Here is a 15,962-nt window from a genome sequence, read left to right as displayed (position 1 = left end):
AAAATGTTGGTGTGACACAGAGAAAATTCCATTATTGACCTCATCCGAGGTAATTACAGTCGCAGCGCAGCTGCTGCGGCGTCGTAAAGCTCCATTTTCACAAACATCGTCACTGACAACTGCAAAAATGGACAAACTGTCGACATTGTTTTTGATGGTTGTTCTGTGTTGTTTTGTTCTTTTATGGTCTTTTTTTTTTTGGAAGCTTTGAAATTAGCATCAACTTGTGTGGAAGGCGATTTACTGAAGGGAGAAGCGAAGGATCGGGTTTGACAGGTGGCAAATAACAGTTTTCTCTTTGACTTTGTGATAAATAACTATTTACTTTGACCCTGGTGCGCAAGAGCGGTTTTCCGTTTCCCAAAAAGTTACGTTTTTCCTTGGACGGATCGTTTTGAAAGTCCTTTCATCTCCTTTGATGACCTCCGAGCGCCGTCGTCGTGTTAAATGGACGCCCGAAACGCTACGGAGGTTTTGCATTTTCACCAGCAAACGCGTGTCCCTGGTTTGATTCCACTGAAAAATAAACGAGTTTACAGGAAACAAGCTGGACGAACTGGAACTGGAACGCCTTCGCCACATTTGTCACCATGGATTACGAGGTTAATCTGATCCACCACACAAATCCTTCCATCGTATATCGTGGTCATTTGAATTGCTTCCTGTTGTCACTGTTTGATGCTGATGCACACATATTTCTAATATTTTGTGTGACCCCCCCTCCTTGACCTTTGACCCCCAACCGCTAACCTGGGTAACAACGTCGCTGCACCATGTGACATATCAGAGGATGGGGAATTGAAAACTGAACATGTTGCCGTTGGTTTTGACAACAATCGGATCAAAACTGACCGTGTTATAACGGAAATGTGTTTTTCATGATCTCCATCTTGACCTTTGACCTACTCGCTCTCAATATTTAATGAAACCATCCTTGGCGAAGAACAAATCATCACTGGAGAGTTCAGGGAAGTCAGGTGAGTGGTTTTTACAAAAAGTTGATCAAATACATACAAATAGATAGATAGATGGATGGATGGATGGATGGATGGATGGATGGATGGATGGATGGATGGATGGATGGATGGATGGATGGATGGATGGATGGATGGATGGATGGATGGATAGATGGATAGATAGATAGATAGATAGATAGATAGATTCCTCTGTCCTCCTCTGTCCTCCACTGTCCTCCACTGTCTCCTGTCCTCCTCTGTCCTCCACTGTCCTCCTCTGTCCTCCTCTGTCCTCCACTGTCCTCCCCTGTCTCCTGTCCTCATCTGTCCTCCCCTGTCCTCCTCTGTCCCCCACTGTCCTCCCCTGTCTCCTGTCCTCCTCTGTCCTCCCCTGTCTCCTGTCCTCCTCTGTCCTCCACTGTCCTCCCCTGTCTCCTGTCCTCATCTGTCCTCCACTGTCCTCTCCTGTCCTCTTCTGTCCTCCACTGTCCTCCCCTGTCTCCTGTCCTCCTCTGTCCTCCACTGTCCTCCACTGTCCTCCACTGTGCTGAAGCCCCCGGGGGTCAGTCGACCAACAACTTGTCACCTCCGCTCGTTGCCGTGGCAATTAAAAAGTATCAATTCGTGAAGGTGTGACACAATCGTTAGTTTGTCGGACGGAGAGCCGACGTTGACATTTTCCTACAGTCCAGACGAGCAAATCAAAATTGATGCTTTCTAAATGTGTTAATTAGCGGAGGTAATGGTTCGTAATGCAACGTCTGGAGGGAAGCCTGCGACTTCATTTGTAGTTCTTTGTTGTTGTTTTTTTCAAGATATTCAACCTTTTTCTTCTTTTTTGGGGGGGGGAATTTACTACTACTACTACACACACACACCTTTAAGTACTTCTTTATTGAAGACCTAGCATCGCTGTTTATTTTACATGTCGACAGCTGCTTTCGAAGATAGTGCTTTGTTTGTTTGTTTGTTTTTTTTCCCCTTTCTCCTGGAGGATGTTTGTGTTTGTCTGCGTGCCGCTCATCTTCCCGTCGCTCGCCGCGAGTGTTTGCGTCCCGCCGCGTATTCGCAGGAGATCACCCGACGGCCGCGTCCCGCGCACGAGGATCCCCGCGTGCCGGCGTGTGCGCACACACGCCGGCACGCGGGGATCCTCGTGCGCCGTCACCACCCCCCCCGGGGGGGCCTGCGGCCCCTCGGGCGAGGAGGAACCCGAGGGCGCATCGATGTGGCGTTTCAATAATTCATTGTGCACGCGGCCTTATTACGCGTTTACGCCATTATCTGGCCGTGCTCTGACCACGGCGCAGGTGTGTCATCGGTGCAAACAGCTGGAGGAGAGAGAGAGAGAGAGAGAGAGAGAGAGAGAGAGAGAGAGAGAGAGAGAGAGAGAGAGAGAGAGAGTGTGAGTAACATCTCTGTGTGTTTGTGAGGAAATTGGATATGCTGCAGCAAATTTCCTGCTGATCCATAATACATAAGGTTTTTTTATTTTTTATTTTCTCTTTCTGGAGCTCCACTGGGCTTTGCAGGAGGCGAAGTGACGGAAGAGGCAGAACTCGTTTTCACCACGTATCATTTGATGTGTCTCTCATTTTAAGACCTTTGAGAGTAAACTTGGTGTCGTAGGTACCGATAGTCACACCGTCGCGCAAAGAAATGTCAAACGTTCAGCGTCCATTCATCCAATTGTCCATTCATCCATTCATCCATTTGTCCATTCATCAGTTCGTCCATTCGTCCATTCATCAATTCATCAATTCGTCCATTCGTCCATTCGTCCATTCGTCCATTTGTCCATTTGTCCATTTGTCCATTTGTCCATTTGTCCATTCGTCCATTCGTCAATTCGTCCATTTGTCCATGCGTCCATTCATCCATTCGTCCATTCATCCATTCATCATCCGTCCATTTGTCCATGCGTCCATTCATCCATCCGTTCATTTGTCAATTTGTCCATTCATCCATCCGTCCATTTGTCCATTTGTCCATTCGTCCATTCATCCATTCATCCATTCGTCCATTCATCCATTCATCCATTCGTCCATTCATCCATTCTTCCATCCCGACTGGAAGGAAGTTGGTTAGTTGGTACGTCGAGTGGCCATTGTACTTCAATCCATAATTGTTAATTAATTCATTTCAGACGTGATTTTTTTTTTAACGTATGCAATCCTATATACTCCACATACCTATACATATATATGCAAATCCTTCAGTGTTAATGTAATAGAATTAAAGCTACATTTTATGGCAACATATTTAGAAAAAAATATATCTAACCTCGATTCACAAATATACATACATCCTATGTCTCGTTACCGTACGTCTGAAACGGGGCAGGAGGAAGTAAAACTTATCTAATCTTACCCCTCCTCCATTATTCAATACCCTTCCCACATGGAAAGAACCTATACGAGGATATATGAAACCTATAAGCAGTTTATATGCACATACAGGCAAAATTGAGGTGCATATATGTGAATATACAGGCCATATAGGTTTCCTGTACTGCTTCTTTATTTCCACATATATATAGCCCATATCTCACTTTTAACTGTCATACATTATCAAGGCAATAACTAAGAACTAACTATAAAACTATTATGTAAGAAGAACATATAGGTGCATATATGTACCTATATGGGTACCTGTATGCATGTATATGTGTACATATATGTGCATTTATGTACATATAATGTAGGAAAACGGCCAATTTTATATATGTCACATATATTAAAAACCTATATCAAAACCTATATTAAAACATATATGTTTATATAGGTTCTTTCCATGTGGGTTACATTTTAATTATCTATATGTCGTAAAAATATATAGTTTATATATGTAAATATATACATTTATAATGTCGTCTCATATATATATTGAAAAATGTGTATATATATCTGTGTGACAATGACATTATAAATGTGTATATATACATATATAGTTTATATATGTATATATATAGTTTATATATGTATATATATATACATTTATAATGTCGTCTCATATATATATATATTGTAAAATGTGTATATATATCTGTGTGACAATGACATTATAAATGTGTATATATACATATATAGTTTATATATGTATATATATAGTTTATATATGTATATATATATACATTTATAATGTCGTCTCATATATATATATATTGTAAAATGTGTATATATATCTGTGTGACAATGACATTATAAATGTGTATATATACATATATAGTTTATATATGTATATATATAGTTTATATATGTATATATATAGTTTATATATGTATATATATATACATTTATAATGTCGTCTCATATATATATTGTAAAATGTGTATATATATATGTGTGACAACGACATTTTAAATGTGTATATATACATATATAGTTTATATATGTAAATATATACATTTATAATGTCGTCTCACATTGTAAAATGTGTGTATATATCTGTGTGACAACGACATTATAAATGTGTATATATACATATATAAACTATATGTTTTTACTACATATAGATAATTAAAATGTAACCCACATGGAAAGAACCTATATGAACATACATCTTTTAAAATAGATTACGATATAGGTCGACATTATAAATGTGTATATATACATATATAAACTATACATATATAAACTATATATATATATATATACACATTTATAATGTCGTCTCATGTATATATTGTCTCATATATATATTGTAAAATGTGTATATATATCTGTGTGACAACGTGAAGCAATTGAAGCGACACATGACGGAAGGAGTGGAGCGGTGGATCAAAGAACCGTTTCCATGGTGACAAATGTGCCGTTTGGGGTGAAGGCATGCGCTACACAGTGCCCGTTCCAGCTACGCTATTGTTTTCCAGTTATGCTATTTGCTATATGCTATTCTTGATGAAAGTCCCGTCAGACCGTGAAGGTTTGACGATCTGGTTGGTTTTCCGGCGTGGATCAGTGACGGAGGGGGAAAACCTCCCGAGCCCGATCGACTACGATCCGGCAAAGTGCGTTAAAATTGCACCGTCGTCCTAATAGAGTGCGCTTTTTTTTTTTGTTTGTAATTCACTGAGGAAAACGCTGCGAGTGACTGAACGTGCTAACGGGATTATTTAGATGAGGGTTCCGCACGCTTTGCCTCAAATGGCATTTCCTCCACGTTCAAGTGATTAGACGTAGCGGCGGAGTTCCCCGCGAGCGCGGAGGCATGTTGGTGCGGCGAGGTGATCAGACGTGGCAGAGCGCTACGGCAAGGGAGGAGGAAAAGAAGGGGAAAAAAAATAGAGAGAAAGACGATCGGTCACAAATTCAAACGGTGGTGGAAAAAGAAATATACGACGATAAAGTCCACAAATAGAAGTCGTGGCGAGGCAGCGGAGGGAATGTCTCTCGGTACGATGACGCAATCTGAGTAATCCAGTAATGTACGCTCGTCCCGGCAAACTGACCCATTGTGCCATATTAATGAAGGGAAAAATCGCTGAATAAGCAGTTTTATTTTTGTGCAGCTCTAATCTCCACTGCTTCATGTTCAGGATTCCATCAATGAAAAATGTACTATCTTTTTTACTGGATTGTTTTATTTTTTTTATTTTTACTTATTCTATTTTTTGTGCTCTTTTTAGGCTCTTGTTTAGATATTTACATGTGTTTACATATTTTAATTCTTTAATTTTATCATTTCTGCACCTTTTCACCTTGAGCTGTTGTAAGTTTGTGTTTCCCCCCTGGGGAGGAATAAAGTTCTATTCTATTCTATTTTTTTATACATGTGATCCTTTAGTGCAGGGAAGTCAGACCTTCGACCAATCAGGCCAGGATTTATCAATATTTGTGCGTTCTTCCTGTCCTCATATGTAAAACATAATAAAAAAAAAATCTGTCCTCCATCTCGTCCTCCATCCCGTCCTCCATCCCGTCCTGCATCCCGTCCTCCATCCCGTCCTCCCGCCCGTCCTCCCGCCCGTCCTCCGGCCCGTCCTCCATCCCATCCTCCATCTCCTCCTCCCGCCCGTCCTCCATCCCGTCCTCCATCCCGTCCTCCAGCCCGTCCTCCAGCCCGTCCTCCATCCCGTCCTCCATCCCGTCCTCCATCCCGTCCTCCATCCCGTCCTCCCGCCTGTCCTCCATCCCGTCCTCCATCCCGTCCTCCCACCCATCCTCCCGCCCATCCTCCATCCCGTCCTCCATCCCGTCCTCCATCCCGTCCTCCAGCCCGTCCTCCATCCCGTCCTCCATCCCGTCCTCCATCCCGTCCTCCCGCCTGTCCTCCATCCCGTCCTCCATCCCGTCCTCCCACCCATCCTCCCGCCCATCCTCCATCCCGTCCTCCCGCCCGTCCTCCAGCCCGTCCTCCATCCCGTCCTCCATCCCGTCCTCCAGCCCGTCCTCCATCCCGTCCTCCATCCCGTCCTCCAGCCCGTCCTCCATCCCGTCCTCCAGCCCGTCCTCCAGCCCGTCCTCCATCCCGTCCTCCATCCCGTCCTCCATCCCGTCCTCCCGCCCGTCCTCCATCCCGTCCTCCATCCCGTCCTCCAGCCCGTCCTCCATCCCGTCCTCCATCCCGTCCTCCAGCCCTTCCTCCATCCCGTCCTCCATCTCGTCCTCCATCCCGTCCTCCCACCCATCCTCCCGCCCATCCTCCATCCCGTCCTCCCGCCCGTCCTCCATCTCGTCCTCCATCCCGTCCTCCCGCCCGTCCTCCATCCCGTCCTCCCACCCGTCATCCATCCCGTCCTCCCACTCGTCCTCCCACTCGTCCTCCATCCCGTCCTCCATCCCGTCCTCCCACCCGTCCTCCATCCCATCCTCCCGCCCGTCCTCCATCCCGTCCTCCATCCCGTCCTCCCGCCCGCCGTGTCTCCGGGACGTCACGTCGTCGTCTCCCTGACAGACGGTCACCTTGACGGCAGCAGCCGTCACCGTCTGACGTCTCACCGTCACCCGGGACGAATCCGGCGACGGCTTGTGGAGGACGGGGGGAAATAAATCAACGTCGTCCCCCACAAACGCCGTCAGGACGACTTCCAGTTCCACATTTGTGTCATTTGTGTCTATTCAGTCAATGGATTTCACTCATGGGGCACTTTTCCACCATTTGAGCCGTCGTCAAACCACATTCACACATTCACACATTCACACACAACCCAATGGTAGCAATGTAAGGTTGAGGGTCCGTCCACACCAGGTCCACATGAGGCGTGTTTCAGGGGCGTAATCAGAAAGTAAAAAGTCATTAAATCTTTGATCTTTGACGCCTCGATGTAACAAGAAATGACAAAAAGTCATCTGGAATCAAAACTCAGATCTCGACTTCAAACCGTCGTCCAACACCACAACATTCAGCCATTGATTTAATGATTCTTCATCAATTTGCCCTCAAACGTTTTCCTGATTGTAAAAACAAAAAAAACTAAAACTTCAAAGTTCACTTCAAAGACAAACTGCATCCAAGCACCAGTGACTTTAACTCCATTATAGGACAGTGAGTGGCGGTGATTTATTTATTTTTTGTTAAGTAGAGCTTCGATTTACGTGGAGATTCAGCAGGTGAAACGAACACGTGCCGGGAAAATTACTGTTAATTGCATCGCATTCTAAACTTTTTTTTAATAGCTTTTGGTTTTAGTGACAATGAGTTTTGCTTATTTATTTTTTTAACAATTTAAACTGAAAAAATGTGCAATGTAATTTAATTGTTTTGTTCTCTACTGCTCAGGGTTTAATAAACTGTTTCATACTGGCTTACAAACAAAGGCATGAACAGTGAAACACAGGTTTACCAAACAAATATACAAATTGCACTTATACGTAAATGTTTGGTGTTTTTTTTTACTAATACTGCCTTTAAAATATAATTATAACTTCAGCATGTGATATTCTAACTCCTATGTATAAAGAAAAAAAACTGTTATATAAACTGCAATAAACCATTATGACCCACTTTATCTGTTATTTATACAGGATAAATTGGTGTCTAATGTTTACCTTTTAACCTTCCTTTCAACCTCACGTGACTTAAAATCATTTAACTATATTTACATGAAATTAAGCTTCTAACATCAGAAATATTTTCACTTTTTAGGCCTTTACATGAATTTGTAGCTGCATTAGCGAAATTAGCATTAGCCACATTAGCAATAGCCACATTAGCACTAGCCACAGTAGTAATCTTCACCGCACAGCATGTCCGCCTTTAACTATAATTTGATTCAAAGCAAATAAAACGGCAACATACCAACCTGCACAGCACAGGTGGAGCGTCTCCATGGCAACAGACACTGATCTCCTTTGGGGATTTATTCGGAAGCGGTTAGCCGTTAACGTCCCAAGATGTCATCAATTGGTACTTGGATGATGATAAATCATCCCTGAAAATGTCATTGAATTCTGGAGAGTAGTTTTTTTTTCGGAAAAGTTGGTAAAATACATTCATATGAACCATATGAACATATGTCTGCATAAATGATATGCAGACAAAAACGTAACTACGCAGGGTCAGCGTGATAACGCTGCTCAGCCTGTAAGTCAGTCGTCTGATGTCGGGTGTCAGTTGAAAAAACCATCTGTAATAAAGTATTATTGTAATAAAGTATTATTGTAATAAAGTATTATTGTAATAAAGTATTATTATAATTCAACTTCAAGCAGGAGAGCAAATCTTTCTGCTGATATGATCGCTGGCGTGCCTCAAGTCAAGACGAGACGCAGTACAGCTTCTCCTGACAAACACATATTTTGGGAGTGTGTGTGTGTGTGTGTGTGTGTGTGTGTATGTGTGTGTGTGTGTGTGTGTGTGTGTGCCTGAGTGACGGAGAGTTTCTATGACAGAAACTCCGACATGAGTGACATTGCGTCATGTCGGACAGCAGCTGTGTCGCCTGAAGACTAAACAAAAGCAGCGAGAGGGTCTTTCTGTGTGTGTGTGTGTGTGTGTGTGTGTGTGTGTGTGTGTGTGTGTGTGTGTGTGTGTGTGTGTGTGTGTAAGGGAGTGTTTGTTACTCTGTGGGTGAGTGTTTAGGAATAAGTGTGAAGAAGTCACTGAGTCACTGTGTGTGTGTGTGTGTGTGTGTGTGTGTGTGTGTGTGTGTGTGTGTGTGTGTGTGTGTGTGTGTGTGTGTGTGTGTGTGTGTGTGTGTGTGTGTGTGTGTGTGTGAATTAATGAGAATCTCAGATGAGAGGAAAGGGTCATCATGACCTGCATGCAAATCATGCAACACACACACACACACACACACACACACACACACACACACACACACACACACACACACACACACACACACACACACACACACACACACACACACACACACACACACTCATTCTAATCACTGCACTCTGCACTTCCAATTTCTTCTTCTTCTCACCTTCTCATCCTCCTCTTCTCCCCCGGTTTTGTACATATGCCTCTCACTCTCTTCTTCACCTCCCTTCCTCTCCTCATCACTCTCTTCTTCACCTCCCTTCCTCTCCTCCTCACTCTCTTCTTCACCTCCCTTCCTCTCCTCCTCACTCTCTTCTTCTCCTCCCTTCCTCTCCTCCTCACTCTCTTCTTCACCTCCCTTCCTCTCCTCATCACTCTCTTCTTCTCCTCCCTTCCTCTCCTCCTCACTCTCTTCTTCTCCTCCCTTCCTCTCCTCCTCACTCTCTTCTTCTCCTCCCTTCCTCTCCTCCTCACTCTCTTCTTCACGTCCCTTCCTCTCCTCCTCTCACTCCCTTCCTCTCCTCCACTCTTCTCCCTCTCCGTCTCTCTCCTGTCTAATTGGGCTAAACACTGAGAACCTCAGCATGTCGACACCCTGGTCGTGACACCCTGCCATTATGTCCCCCATTATCCCCCCCCCCCATCTCCCCTCCACCTCCACCCCCCCCCTCCCCCACCCCCACCGGGTGAGGAAAGCCTCTTGACCTTGTCACGTCCTCATTATTTTGACCCTGTGTCGTACTGACGCCACTCGTTAACGCCTCGTTTACACTCAGGTCAGAGAAAAACGCTTCTCACCTCCATTTCTGACAAATCAATCCCCCCCTTCCCTCCCCTCCCCCCTTTTTCTTTTTTTGGTGACCTCCGTGTATTAGCTATACACAGCAACTCTTTCAAGTACAAAACATAAAACTTCATTTTTTTTCGTGTGTGTGTCTGTTTATACAACCGCAGTGCTGAAAACACAACTTTTTGAAAAATGGCTGCCGACTGACAAAATTCAGCCTCTTCGTGGTCAAAACTCTGATCCTCCATAATGTAAACACAACTTGGGCGTGTGCACAACTCGTGATGTCACTCTATTATTGTCAGAAGCTCCGCCCAGCAGAGGAAATACCAACGTTTATCGGCTATTTTCTCGCAGATTGCCGTGTTTTAACATTTTACCCATCGGCCAGTTAGCATAAAAAATGTCCCTAGAAGCGACACCCAGAGTGTTTCGGAGGTGGAATCTTCATTTCACTAGGACTTTAAAGACACATCCATCAATCAAACCCTGTCAAAATAAAAGTTGCCCGGACCACAATGACCTGGACTCAGTAGAAACCCATCCGGGTCTATAATGTTCAATATGGAGCGAAACGTCTGAGGAACGATTCCACCGCCTTGTTGAATCTGAATTAAAGAAGCAGTCCTACAGGGTTAAAAACAAAAGAAGAAGAAGATCCAACCCAGCGCCGCGGCGTCGCCCCCTGATGAAGTGTGTCTACGTGGGTAAAGGTGGCAAAACAGCGGCCTAATGGCCCTCCAGCCACATTTGTAATAATTATTGCAGGCGCACAGTGTCGGATTTAACCTTTCAGTGCACTGCTTTATGGCGGGATGGTGAAAGTTTTCAAGGGCTCATTGTAGCGGCGGTTTATGCAGAAGCAGCGCTTCACTTATGCATTCAGTGTACCCGGCTACAAGAATCAAGCGGGGGGGGGGGGGTTGGTACCGTACGCATTATGCCTCATTAAAGCCCGGGAATAGCAGGTGCGTATTTTCGGTGACGATACCGTCGCCGGAAATACGGGCGCGCGACATTAAAGCGGAACCCTTTGAGACGAAGGTTTTAATGAGCGACGTTTCTTTTTTTAAAAAAAACGTATGAATCATAAAGGCGGCGCTGTTCTGGGGAAAATCCCCCGGTCTGAGTCCAGTTGTGTTTGTCCCGCTTCCCCGTGAACACGATGAACAAATGTCGATGGATGGATAAAAAATGAGCCATTTGTTTATCGTAAAGTTGCCAGTGGACTTGTACTTTTATATACATTATTTTACGTGTTTATCTGTTTTTCGGATCGCTGGTGTGAAGTCTTTCATCTGTGGAAAGTGCCACATAAATAACGGACGGCACAAAACACATAAATTATGAAACCTGCACATTTCTTGTTTAGCTATTGGTTAAATCGGCTCCTGCTATAGAGACTTTCTGCGGAATTAGACTGAGAGTCGAAGACTTTCTGCTGTTCCACGATGACACAAGTTGACCTGTTTGATAATAATGAAACTACCCAGAAAAAAAGAAGAGCCATTTTGGGGAAAATCCCCCAGTTTGAGTCCAGTTGGGTCCTCCTGTGTTTGTCCCGCTTCTCTGTGAAAATGATGAACAAATGTTGATGGATGGATAAAAATGATCCACTTGTTTGTCGTAAAATTGCCAGTGGACTTGTACTTTTACGTACATTATTTCCGTGTTTATCTGTTTTTCGGATCGCTGGTGTGAAGTCTTTTATGATATTTATCTGTGGAAAGTGCAACATAAATAACGGACGGTAAAACCGGCTCCTTCTATAGAGACTTTCTGCGGAATTAGACTGAGAGTCGAAGACTTTCTGCTGTTCCACGATGACACAAGTTGACTTGTTTGATAATAATCAAACTACCCAGAAAAAAAATGAAGAGCCATTTTGAATCAACACACTGCCATACCATAAGTACATAAACTCCCGAACACCAGCTTGAGTAGATTTAAGTTCGTTTAATGGTGTTTTACCATCTTTTTAGATTAACGCTCGCCAGCCGAAACGTATTGCAGCTGATCGCTGCAGTGCATGATGGGAGTTGGGTTGGCAGCGTTTCAAATGTCTTTATTTGGGGTTATATTCGGCTTGTTAGTGTTTTTCTTGCTTAGTTAGTTAGTTGATCTCCTTTGATATTTGTAACTCGTCAACCAGCAGTGACGAGGGTTTTGCGCGTCGTCTCCACAGATATAAAACACTAGACGCCTCATGACGTGCCGACAGCGCCGCCATCTTGGAGAGGTCTCCCCGCTCGGGTTCAACATAAAGACCCCAGGCTAGAAAATCCGTTAAAAAAACATCTGTAGCTCGCTTGCTAGTCCACGTAGCAACACAAGTAATACCTCGTTTTAAAGATGCGGAAAAGCTCTATCCCGGGGAAACTTCATGGAAACAATATTGGGAGGGAGAGCTTTTCCTCAGCTTTAAGATGACGTATTCTTTTTGGACTAGCAAGCGAACAACAAATGTTTTTGTGGATCTTGTAGCCTGGATCTTTATGTTTAGCAGGAGAGGGAGACCTCTCCAAGATGGCGGCGCTGTCGGCACGTCACGTCAACTGGCGCCGACACGTCGTGCTGCATCTAGTGTCGTATATCTATGGTAGTGTCGTCCAGTCAAACCAAAAGCGTGACTGTCAGTAATTATTTTTCTTACAGCGTTAAACTCGATCAACACTTTTCAGTGTCGTGTCAAACGTCAACTTGTACGAGAGTCGGATTGACTCTGGAAATTCAACACCAAGTTGAGCGTGACTTTTACCGAATTAGTGTTAAAATGGACTATTTTAAGTGTTAAATCAACACTGACGTTACTGTGCAGTTTGTGAAGCGCGTAATGGACACAAGGATTTTAAAAATCCTGTGTAAAAACGTACCCCTGTGGATTCATAAGCCTCATTAATGAGCTCCTATGGATAAAAAAAAAAAAAAAATAAATAAAAAAACGTCTCCGCCTGTGAAATGAGGCTGAATTATGGAGGATTAACCACAGAGCAACCCTGTTCACATCTACTGTCCAAACATCTGTCGCCTCTCCTCCTTTGTCCTCCTTTAATTTCCTCTCCTCCTCATCCTCTCCGTCTCCTCCTGTGATGACAAATTTATAGACCCGTCATATCTCTCTCTCTCTCTCTCTCTCTCTCGTTGTCTATCCTCTTCACGTCACTCTGCTCCTCCGCTCTCTCCTCCCCGCTATTCTTCCCTGCCCATAATGTCTTTGATAAAGCCTGTCAGATTAATTAATGTGATTAACTGTGCGTGTCCTCGCTGATAGTAGACCTTCAAAAAAAAAAAAAAAAATTTCCACCAAAGGACATTTAGTGTGGTTGACTGGAAGGTTGGACGGATGATTGACTGACTGGAGGGAAGAAAAGGGGGGATGAAATGGAGAAGTGGATGAGTGCCTGTCGTCTCTTCTGCTCTTAGATCTGCTTTTCAGACTCGCACGGATCATTTGGATCTACGGGACTTTTAACTCTGCAACTTCATTGTTCCAACTGGGAAAACCTGTTAAATACACATTTTAGAAGATCTATATTTTCTTTTTTTCATTTTTTTTTTTAACAATATCCTGTTTTGTTTTCAGAGGAACGATCAATACACGACCCATCTGGTGTTGAAGAGGGCAACATCCACACTAATATTCTGAGTGAAAACCCCAGTGGCATTTTTTGTGTTTTTGTTTTTAACTGCGAGTTGTTTGAATCCACAATTAGAAACTCTAAAAATAGACGCGGGGTGTTTTTGAGATTTTGTGTTGGTCAAGTATGATATAGACAATCTGGAAACGTAATAATCCTCCAGAGGAAACGCTTCAAATGACGCCGACAAAAACTGCTTTGACTCCAATACGTTTCTAAGATGTTGAAGTTCCAGGATGTGACAAGTAAGTCAGTAAAGTTTATTATAGAGGAGCGAGGAGGAGCGAGGAGGAGCGTGGAGGAGCGAGGAGGAACAAGGAGGAGTGTGGAGGATCGAAGGGGAGCTTGGAGCAGCGTGGAGCAGCGTGGAGAAGTGAGGAGGAGCGAGGAGGAGCGAGGAGGAGCGTGGAGAAGGGAGGAGGAGCGTGGAGGAGCGAGGAGGGGCGAGGAGGGGCGAGTAGGAGCGAGTAGGAGCGAGGAGGAGCGAGGGGGAGCGTGGAGCAGCGAGGAGGAGCGAGGAGGAGCGTGGAGGATCGAGGAGGAGTGAGGAGGAGTGTGGAGGAGCGAAGAGGAGCGAGGAGGAGCGAGGAGCAGCGTGGAGGAGCGTGGAGGAGCGTGGAGGAGCGAGGAGGAACGAGGAGGAGCGAGGGCAAGCGAGGAGGAGCGTGGAGCAGCGAGGAGGATCGAAGGGGAGCGTGGAGGAGCGTGGAGGAGCGAGGAGGAGCGAGGAGGAGCGTGGAGGAGCGTGGAGCAGCGAGGAGGATCGAAGGGGAGCGTGGAGAAGTGAGGAGGAGCGTGGAGGAGCGAGGAGGAGCGAGGAGGAGCGTGGAGGAGCGAGGAGCAGCGTGGAGGAGCGTGGAGGAGCGAGGAGGAGCGTGGAGGAGCGAGGAGGAGCGAGGAGGAGCGTGGAGGAGCGTGGAGGAGCGAGGAGGAGCGAGGAGGAGCGTGGAGCAGCGTGGAGGAGCTAGGAGGAGCGAGGAGGAGCGAGGGCAAGCGAGGAGGAGCGTGGAGGAGCGTGGAGGAGCGTGGAGGAGCGTGGAGGAGCGAGGAGGAGCGTGGAGGAGCGAGGAGGAGCGAGGAGGAGCGTGGAGGAGCGAGGAGGAGCGAGGAGCAGCGAGGAGGAGCGAGGAGGAGCGAGGAGCAGCGAGGAGGAGCGTGGAGAAGCGAGGAGCAGCGTGGAGGAGCGAGGAGGAGCGAGGAGGAGCGAGGAGGCGGCGCGGTCGAAGAATTCCGCTCCCCGGTGTAAAACCTCCCGCGTTCCTTGTCTGAACATGACAGGCCTGCTCGTGGGCAGCAGGCGGACAAGATGGCCGACTGACAGCCGGACGGACGCTCCAGCAGCTTGTCGAACCAAACAACCGATGTCCGCCTCTTATCCTCCATCTTCACCTCTTTTTTGCTTTTTGCCCGGAGGACATTTTGACGTTTCTTACTGGGTTTCCTGCAGGAGAGTCTCTGGATCCGAGTCTCAAACATTTAAACTGTTATTGAACTGAATCGGTGCAAAAATCTAAACTTTAACCCGACGTGTGAAACGTCTGGCGCTTCAACACAGGATTGACTTGATTTGCGAGGCCGTGGTTGATTGAGGATTAGGGGCTTTGAAACGTGAAGGTTGCTGGTTCAAATCCCTATAAGACTCCTGCCGACTCCCACCAAACCGACTGTATAACTATGAACAGACGAGTACTTTTATTTATCGCACACAACAATTACAAATAGTACAACCTGCAGTGAAATGCTTTGAGTATTATTATATTATTGGATAGAAAAGTAAAAAAATAAAGGGAAATGTACCATTTAGAACACAAATAAAAGGAATAGAACCCGTTTATTAAGGGTTTTATATCAAAGTTTGCTGCCCCCTGATGGTGGCGTGCCTCGGCCTTCGGCGGCGTGCCTCGGTGGCGGGCCTCAGCCTCAGCAGCGGGCGTCGGCGGCGTGCCTTGGCCTCGGTGGCGTGCCTCGGCCTCAGCAGCGGGCCTTGGCGGCATGCCTTGGCCTCGGTGGCGTGCCTCAGTGGCGTGCCTCAGCCTCAGCAGCGGGCCTCAGCGGCATGCCTTGGCCTCGGTGGCGTGCGTCAGCGGCGTGCCTCGGCCTTCGGTGGCATGCCTCAGCCTTCGGCGGCGTGCCTCGGCCTTCGGTGGCGTGCCTCAGTGGCGTGCCTTGGCCTCGGTGGCGTGCCTCTGTGGCGTGCCTCGGCGGCGTGCCTCAGCCTTCGGCGGCGTGCCTCGGTGGCGTGCCTCGGCCTCGGTGGAGTGCCTCTGTGGCGTGCCTCGGCCTCAGTGGCATGCCTCAGCCTTCGGCGGCGTGCCTCTGTGGCGTGCCTCGGCGGCGTGCCTCAGCCTTCGGCAGCGTGCCTCGGTGGCGTGC

The sequence above is a fragment of the Blennius ocellaris genome (genome assembly GCF_963422515.1).
Source record: "Blennius ocellaris genome assembly, chromosome: 13".
NCBI lineage: Eukaryota > Metazoa > Chordata > Actinopteri > Blenniiformes > Blenniidae > Blennius > Blennius ocellaris.
The sequence above is the reverse complement of the archived record's forward strand: the minus strand, read 5'-3'. Positions refer to the sequence as shown.